The following is a 7,395-nucleotide window of genomic DNA, read 5'->3' as shown; positions in this document are numbered from 1 at the left end:
TAAGCCTAAACACTTGTTCTAGAATGGTTAGCTTTTATTTACAGTCATGATGTACTAAATATAAACATTAAGAATTTATTTTAAAGCCTGTTCATTTAGTGTATGTGGCAACAAGGGCTGAGGATTGCTTTTTGGCTTATCATCAAGTTACCATTGAGTGTACCAGTCCTGCTGTTGGTTTGGATTAGTTTTGTCATGTTGTGTGTACAATTCAGTTTGCATGCAGACTGTAAAAGCAATACATGAATTATGTCAAGTTGTTTCAATAAGACAAGAAATAAAGTGCAGAAATCTTATAATTTAATTTTGCTATTTGTCATTAAATTAATAAAATAGTATTTTGAGATTAGTGTCTTGTAGCAATTTGTTTTGTTTTTCCATATCAAGATATCTCAATGAGTAGTATAGCTAGGGGAAACTTAGCACCAATCAGCAGTTTTTCATCTATAGCCCACTTGCTTTTTTGCATGCTGCTGTAAAAGATGTTTTGGTTAAGAGAAATCTAGTTTCACATTAGTGGCAACAAGGATAGAATCGCGAGGGTGTGATCAGAGTATTAACTTTGCCATACTCTGTCACAACTCTTACATATCCACTCTCTTCAATTTCGATGATTTGACCCATGAGCATTTTGAGGTGAAAAGGGTTGATCTTGTCTACTTTGTTTATTTTTATTTCCACCATGTCCGAAATGTTAAATTTCGGTTGTTTTTGTGCTTGCTTTCTTGTTTGCTGGTGATAGTCTTCTGCTGTTCGTGCAATGGACATAAACTTACGAACAACTTTACAAGTTGAACGCTTACTTCTGAATACTGTAGTTGTCACTCTCCCATTTACTTGTGATTTGACGTCCTCTATGTGCTGTTCTTTGGTGTGCTAAGACTAAGAGTGTCGTAGAGTTTACTCTTTGGGATAACAGTTTTTCTGTCAGGTGTTTGCAGTTTTTGGAGCAACTTCACAATACCCCGTCACAGCTAACCACTATTGTTTCCCCTATGTGGCATCTTTTAAAGAACAAGACTTAATACAATAGAGCCTATTCTTATTCAATGAAATGCAAATAAGTGGCGGGGTATTCTGAAGTTTAGCCCAGTTTTCCTTGGTGGTATGTCCATATCTTTCTTTGCAATGTCTTTAGTTGTGACTGAGATAGTTTGCCTTCCATTTCTCTCGAATCACTACTCGATTTTTCACTTTGAATTTTCAAGTATTCCATTGCTCCATTGTAAAATTGATCTTTGATAAACGTGGTTAGTTTTGATGTATTTCGCTTCTGCTTTTGCTTAAAGTCATCTAATCTTTGATAAAATATTTCGTGTGATACACACTGCATTGTCAAGCTGTTTTCTTCCAACAAAGCTTGCAAAGTCTAAATGTGAATAAATTGAAGTTTGGACCAAGAGTGGCCTGGGATAAATAATAAAATCTTTGGACAGAGAGTGGCCTGGGATGAATATTAAAATATTTAATTATAACTTATCATAGTAAGTTTGCATGATCTGCTTGTGTGGTCAAGTGGATAAGAGAGTGGACAACAGACCCAGAGGGAGGGAGTTCAAGTCCAAGTTCGGTGAGTAAAAAAGAAAGTCTTGAGTATACTGTGTAAAGTCTGTCATAGAGGGAGTGGGCATCAGGGTATGCAAGGAGGGGGGGCCACCTGCAAAATAAGGGGGGATAGAACTGTGAAAGAAAGGGGGGTGGATAGAGGTGATGGGGACGATGAGGGAGGGGTAGGAAAATAGACGAAAAGAAAGAAATAACATATTCTTTTTTAGACCCCCTAAAAACCACGCCCCTGTTTTTTAACTACACCCCAAAAAAGGAAAATCCCTTTTTTAGACAGTTGATAAAAATAAACCAGTACAATTAAAATTGTACCAGTTCAATATATTTTGTACCAGTTCAATATATTCTGTACCAGTTCAGAAAAAAATGTACCAAAGGAACAAATTGTACTACAACATATATAGTAACAACACATGCTATTCATAAGCCAATCTAGATTTGCCTCAATTAGCTTAACCCTGAGCACTTGAGAGTGAAGTGAACTTTGAATTCTTCATTCCTCCAAAAGGGAAATTTGAATTATATATGGATCACGAGTGCATGGAAACATGTGTCATCTACATGAACAATGGCAGTGATCTTTTTCACCATCAAGGCTGCTGCCTAAGAAAATTTTAAAGGGGCCCTCAGAGCTAAACGCTGAGAACTTAGGAGCCCAACATATGAAGTGAAAGGTGTTGCTGTGAAAAATTAAGGCGCCCAGAGCTATTCTTTGGGAGCCCCAGGCTACCGGGCTCCTGTTAGGCAACAGCCTTGACCATAACTTAGAGATAACATAACACAACACAAGTTATACGTAATTAGAGCTTGTTGTCATTGCATGGGTCATCTACAAAATTACAAGAATTTAAGTAATGATGAGCGACTTACCACTGTTTTTCCAAACAGATGCTTTTTCATGTGATGTCAAGCGACAGCTTCGTCAATGGCAAGAACTCTGCAATGGTGATTTGATGCAATTAAATAAACTACTCGCACCAAACTCAGAAGATACAGTATTTACTAATCAGTTTTGATTAACCTTTGTGGCTGCTATACAGACACAACCCATGTTAACGCATGCACTTGCTATCTCGTGTAATCCATCAAGGCAAGTGTTGTAACTCAGCAGAATTCCAATCAAGACTTTACCTTACATTAACTCTCTCTTAATTCTTAAATCACCTTGCAATGTTCCTTGTATGAATAATGAATCCACCCACAAATATATTAAGTGTAAGCAATACAGGAAGACTGTTTGCATGCCTGCGTCACTCACAACTGACTTTACAAAATAAACATACCCGGTAAAAGGAATACCTATGGCTAGTTGTAAAACATGAAATGAGGAATGCCCAGGGTAATAGGAACGGGGACCGGGGACAACGAAACAGGGAACCTCTAAAACAGGAAATCTCTAAAAGGGGGAATTATTAAAATGGGGAATCTGTAAAAGTGGAAATAACTAAAATAGGGAATCTCTAAATGGGGGAATTACTAAAATAGGGAAATCTTTAAAATAGGGAATCTCTAAAAGGAGGAATCTCTAAAAGGGGGAATTACTAAATGGGGAATCTCTAAAATAGGGAATCTCTAAAAGGGGGAATTACAAAAAGGGGGAATCTCTAAAAGGGGGAATTACTAAAACGGGGAATCTCTAAAAGAGGGAATTACAAAAATGGGAAATCTCTGAAAGAGGGAATTACTAAAACAGGGAATCTCTTAAAGGGGAAATTACAAAAATGGGGAATCTCTAAAAGAGGGAATCTCTAAAAGGGGGAATCTCTAAAAGAGGGAATTACTAAAATAGGGAATCTCTTAAAGGGAGAATTACTAAAATGGGGAATCTCTAAAATACATGTAGGTAATCTCTAAAAGGGGGAATTACTAAAATAGGAACTCTCTAAAAGGGGGAATTACTAAAATGGGGAGTCTCTGAAAGAGAGATTTACTAAAATAGGGAATCTCTAAAAGGGGGAATCTCTAAAAAGGGGAATCTCTAAAAAGGGGAATCCCTAACAAAACATCAAAACTTTAGCAGCTGGCAACTTCTTACTACGATCGCAAGTCTCTCATACAGTATATTTATTTAATATATGTAACCATAGATGCATCAGTGAAGGTTGTAAACACGCCTTAGACCTTACGATCGGCTCAGTTGGCGTTCTTTCTCTACCTCTGGCAGTATATATAATGAAAGAGGAGGCTCCGCAGAGGACAACATCACAGGCAATTTTGCTTCAACTTGAAAGAAAGTCAGTGTAAAAAAAACAAATTTCTTAGGTCACTGAAGGATGTAGCGTCCCTTCACATGTCCGTTTCAAGGGATTCATATTAGTCGGCCTTCATGAGCTAATAGATCAGCCTTGCAAATTAGCAATGTATAATTCTTTGGAATGAACACCGCTCCCCTTTTTGCTGTGTTAAACATACTCAATTTTTACATCCACCATCCACAGGCATCTTATGAGGTAGGGCAACAAATAAATTAATTGCCTGTCTGCAAATAGAATTGGTGGGAAAACATGATGGTGTTTACATTTCTTGGACGCATGCATACAAAAAAAGCCATTCACACAACAGTAGTGTACAACTAAATTCAATAGTAATGAGAATATGTAGAATCCAAAGCATCCTTGTGTTATATTGTTGGCTTTTCGAGTCATTTCCTTAATTTTAATTCCATGGTACTCAAGTTGATGGATACCTCATCATTCACTTGCAAACAAACACATAAAGGGGAAATCTGAGCAGTGCATGACGAAAAGCATGAAAGACCAATTAAAGAAACACTAAATTCTCCCAAAGATGTTGGACATGGCGGGAAAACCATAAAAAAATATTTTTTCGCGACAGGCAATGTTTTGTCTTTTCTTAGCCGAGTTGACATTAAGTAAACATGACTGACTTTCAGTTTCCCTTGGCTTTTGGATTTGCTAGTTTGCCGAAGTTTCAGTGGGAAGACCTATTCAGCCAAGAAGTGATAGGTCAAGGGACCTTTGGAGCCGTGTTTTTGGTGCTTTCAAGCTGAAGGAAAGCCCGCAGAAAATGTTATTGTAAAAAAGCTATTAAGTACAGCTCAGGATTTTATGGCAATGTTCATCAAGGAGGCCAAGATTTTAAAGGATTTACACCAAAACAAACATTGTTTCACGTTAACAGTGCGTTGTCAAATTCCGCTCATGGCTGATATCCCACAGTGTAACCAAACGTCAAAAATAAGATTATTCTTTCGCTTCTTCTTTTGCTCGAATGGTGAATTGTCAAAGGTGGTTTATATAGAAGGACTCACTTCTCTACTCCTCTCACGTTGTACGTTTTTTCAAAATGTAATGAGCAAGGTTTTCTGACTTTAAAGCCATTAACTTGTCTTCCAGTTTCTGTTCCAGCTTTACAACTTTCACATTGTAAGTTTCCTTCATATGCATGTTTCGTCCGCAGTTTTACGATTGAAACAGTACTTCGTTGATATTTTAATAGCAGGCATTTCTGTGTGAATTGTACGGGCAGTCAACAATATTGCACTGTTAAAATGGATGCTTGTCATTAAAATCAACCAATCAGACCTCTCTTAATTTTCGCGGTCTCGGAGTTCCCCTTTTTAGAGATTCCCCAATTCCCGCTTTAGAGATTCCCCCTATCAGAGATTCCCCATTTTAGAGATTCCCCCTTTTAGAGATTCCCCACTGAAGCAGTGTTCCAGATAAGAGTCAATAACCCGACAAAGAAGGCTTCCTGACTCGACAGATGAAATTTAAATATTCAGTTAAATATTACAACAAAATGTCTGGGTGACCCATCAAATGGTATAAATAATCCCCGAATTGAAAAATTTAGCTGGAACTCTGTTTAGAGATTCCCCCTTTTAGGGATTCCCTCATTTACAGATTCCCCCTTTTAGAGATTTCCCCTTTTAGAGATTCCCCCTTTGAGAGATTCCCTAAAAATTTTTAGTAATTCCCCATTTTAGAGAGTCCATATTTTAGTAATTCCCCCTTTTAGGAGATTCCCTATTTTAGTAATTCCCTCTTTTTGAGATTCTCTACTTTAGTAAGTCCCCCTTTTAGAGATTCCTCATTTTAGTAATTCCCCCTTTTAGGAGATTCCCTATTTTAGTAATTTCCCCTTTTAGAGATTCCCTATTTTAGTAAGTCCCCCTTTTAGAGATTCCTCATTTTAGTAATTCCCCCTTTTAGAGACTCCCTATTTTAGAGATTCTCCGTTCCCTATTTCCCATTCCCTGCCGTCATTCTCCAATTCCCCATTCCCTGTTTTAGAGCTAGCCAAGTACCAACATACTTGCTACAACAAGTACGCCATTGGGTTACTTGTTGTAGCTTTCACCAAAAGTTCTGAGAAAATAACAGGAAGGGAGTAAAAAGTAAGCTTAATCAAAACTGGTTGATTACGCTTAAATTACACGTAGTTGTTCTTGTTCATTAAGAAATGGTTATCAATGAGCAACTCACCACTGTCGCTCCAAATGGATGCAGAGTGCCGCCAGGTCAAGCAATAGCTTCGTCAACGAAAAGAAATGACTCTGCAATTACGATTTGATGTGGTTATTACATTATCTAGTACCATGTTTAATATGTAGAGGGTTTATCCTTACACATAACTCAAAGTAACTTCAAATTCGACGATCAAATTCTGTAACTTTATGAGAGAGTTTAACATGGATCAATGATGTTTCAGTTCTGTCGCAAAGCGAGACGCAAGACTTACATATGCATGTACAATTAGTTTGCTAGTTGCTTGGTGGTACTTACGTACATGTAGTTTTCCAGAGCGAAATTTGTTAAACGTGTTTTAGTATCCTTTCAATTTTCCAACCACAAACTTCCAATCTTTTCTTACTTGTCTTATCACAAATGACGCACAACTGGAAAAAGCGAAACCGAAACTTCCGTCTTGCGATAAACTGCTGAGAGGCACTTCCCACAATAATCCGAGAATAAGAGAGACCCTGGGAAAGAGGTTGGTAGGTATGTCATGTATGGGGACACATGATTTGGGTGACCCTATTTGGCGTGGAGAATGGCCCAATGGAGAGAATGGATTAAAGAAATTGTAGAATAGCTGGAATATTCTAAAAAGCGGAATGAGAGGAAAGTCTTTTAAGAAAGGATATAAATAATACATTTTTCACCATGAGTAGTCTGCGTAGGATAACGAAACTTCGCATGATAATTTTACATTTCCTCGCCGCCAAAGGTATAAAAACGTGTTACAGAGAAGAGATCATGCAAAGTGATTCACCTCTGGGGGATATGTTTCCCCGTCTTTGTTACAAAACCTGCTTCGGTCATACACGATTTCCCTGGCAGATGTTGTTATGATCGGTCAAAGGCGGACCACCTTAAGTCGTTGTTGTTGTTATCAGTCTGTAGAAGGATATATACACTACAGCGGTTGCGACTTGCTCGGCAATAAAGTTTGAAAGCAAATAATTCAATGAAACATCAAACAAAGTGTCAACCGAGTCCTGTGTTATTATTATTATTATTATTATTATTATTATTATTATTATTATTATTATTATTATTATTATTATTATTGGTCGTTCCGAGCTGTTTTGGGCGTCATTTACGAGATCTTTTCTCTACCACAAGTTAGAGAGCCAAGAAAATTGTCAAGGCAGGCAACACCGAGCCGCCGGCCAGTGACCTCATCTTGTTCAAGCGGAAACTGACGCCAAACCAGTGAAATTCTCACGTTAAAAACACTAGCATCCGATCGATTAGGGATGTCCTCATACCCTCACTGAATTTGAGCTTCAGTGCAACGCGACCGTTGCAAAGCATTGGCAAGCCAACGGTCGTGTTGCACTGATTGGTAGATTGGTAGACT

At 37.9% G+C, this 7,395-nt stretch overlaps 1 long non-coding RNA gene across 1 annotated transcript; it reads right to left on the bottom strand.

The window, feature by feature from the left end:
• Positions 1-278: 278 nt before the first annotated feature.
• On the bottom strand, positions 279-6,551 carry LOC138024913 (uncharacterized). Its single transcript, XR_011127092.1, has 4 exons — positions 6,319-6,551; positions 6,015-6,085; positions 2,437-2,503; positions 279-1,369 (listed from the first exon to the last, which is right to left on the bottom strand). It is a non-coding gene; the product is annotated as an uncharacterized lncRNA (long non-coding RNA).
• Positions 6,552-7,395: the final 844 nt, after the last annotated feature.

Source organism: Montipora capricornis, chromosome 11 (assembly GCF_036669925.1).
Source record: "Montipora capricornis isolate CH-2021 chromosome 11, ASM3666992v2, whole genome shotgun sequence".
In the NCBI taxonomy this organism is placed as follows: Eukaryota; Metazoa; Cnidaria; class Anthozoa; order Scleractinia; family Acroporidae; genus Montipora; species Montipora capricornis.
The sequence above is the reverse complement of the archived record's forward strand: the minus strand, read 5'-3'. Positions and strand labels throughout refer to the sequence as shown.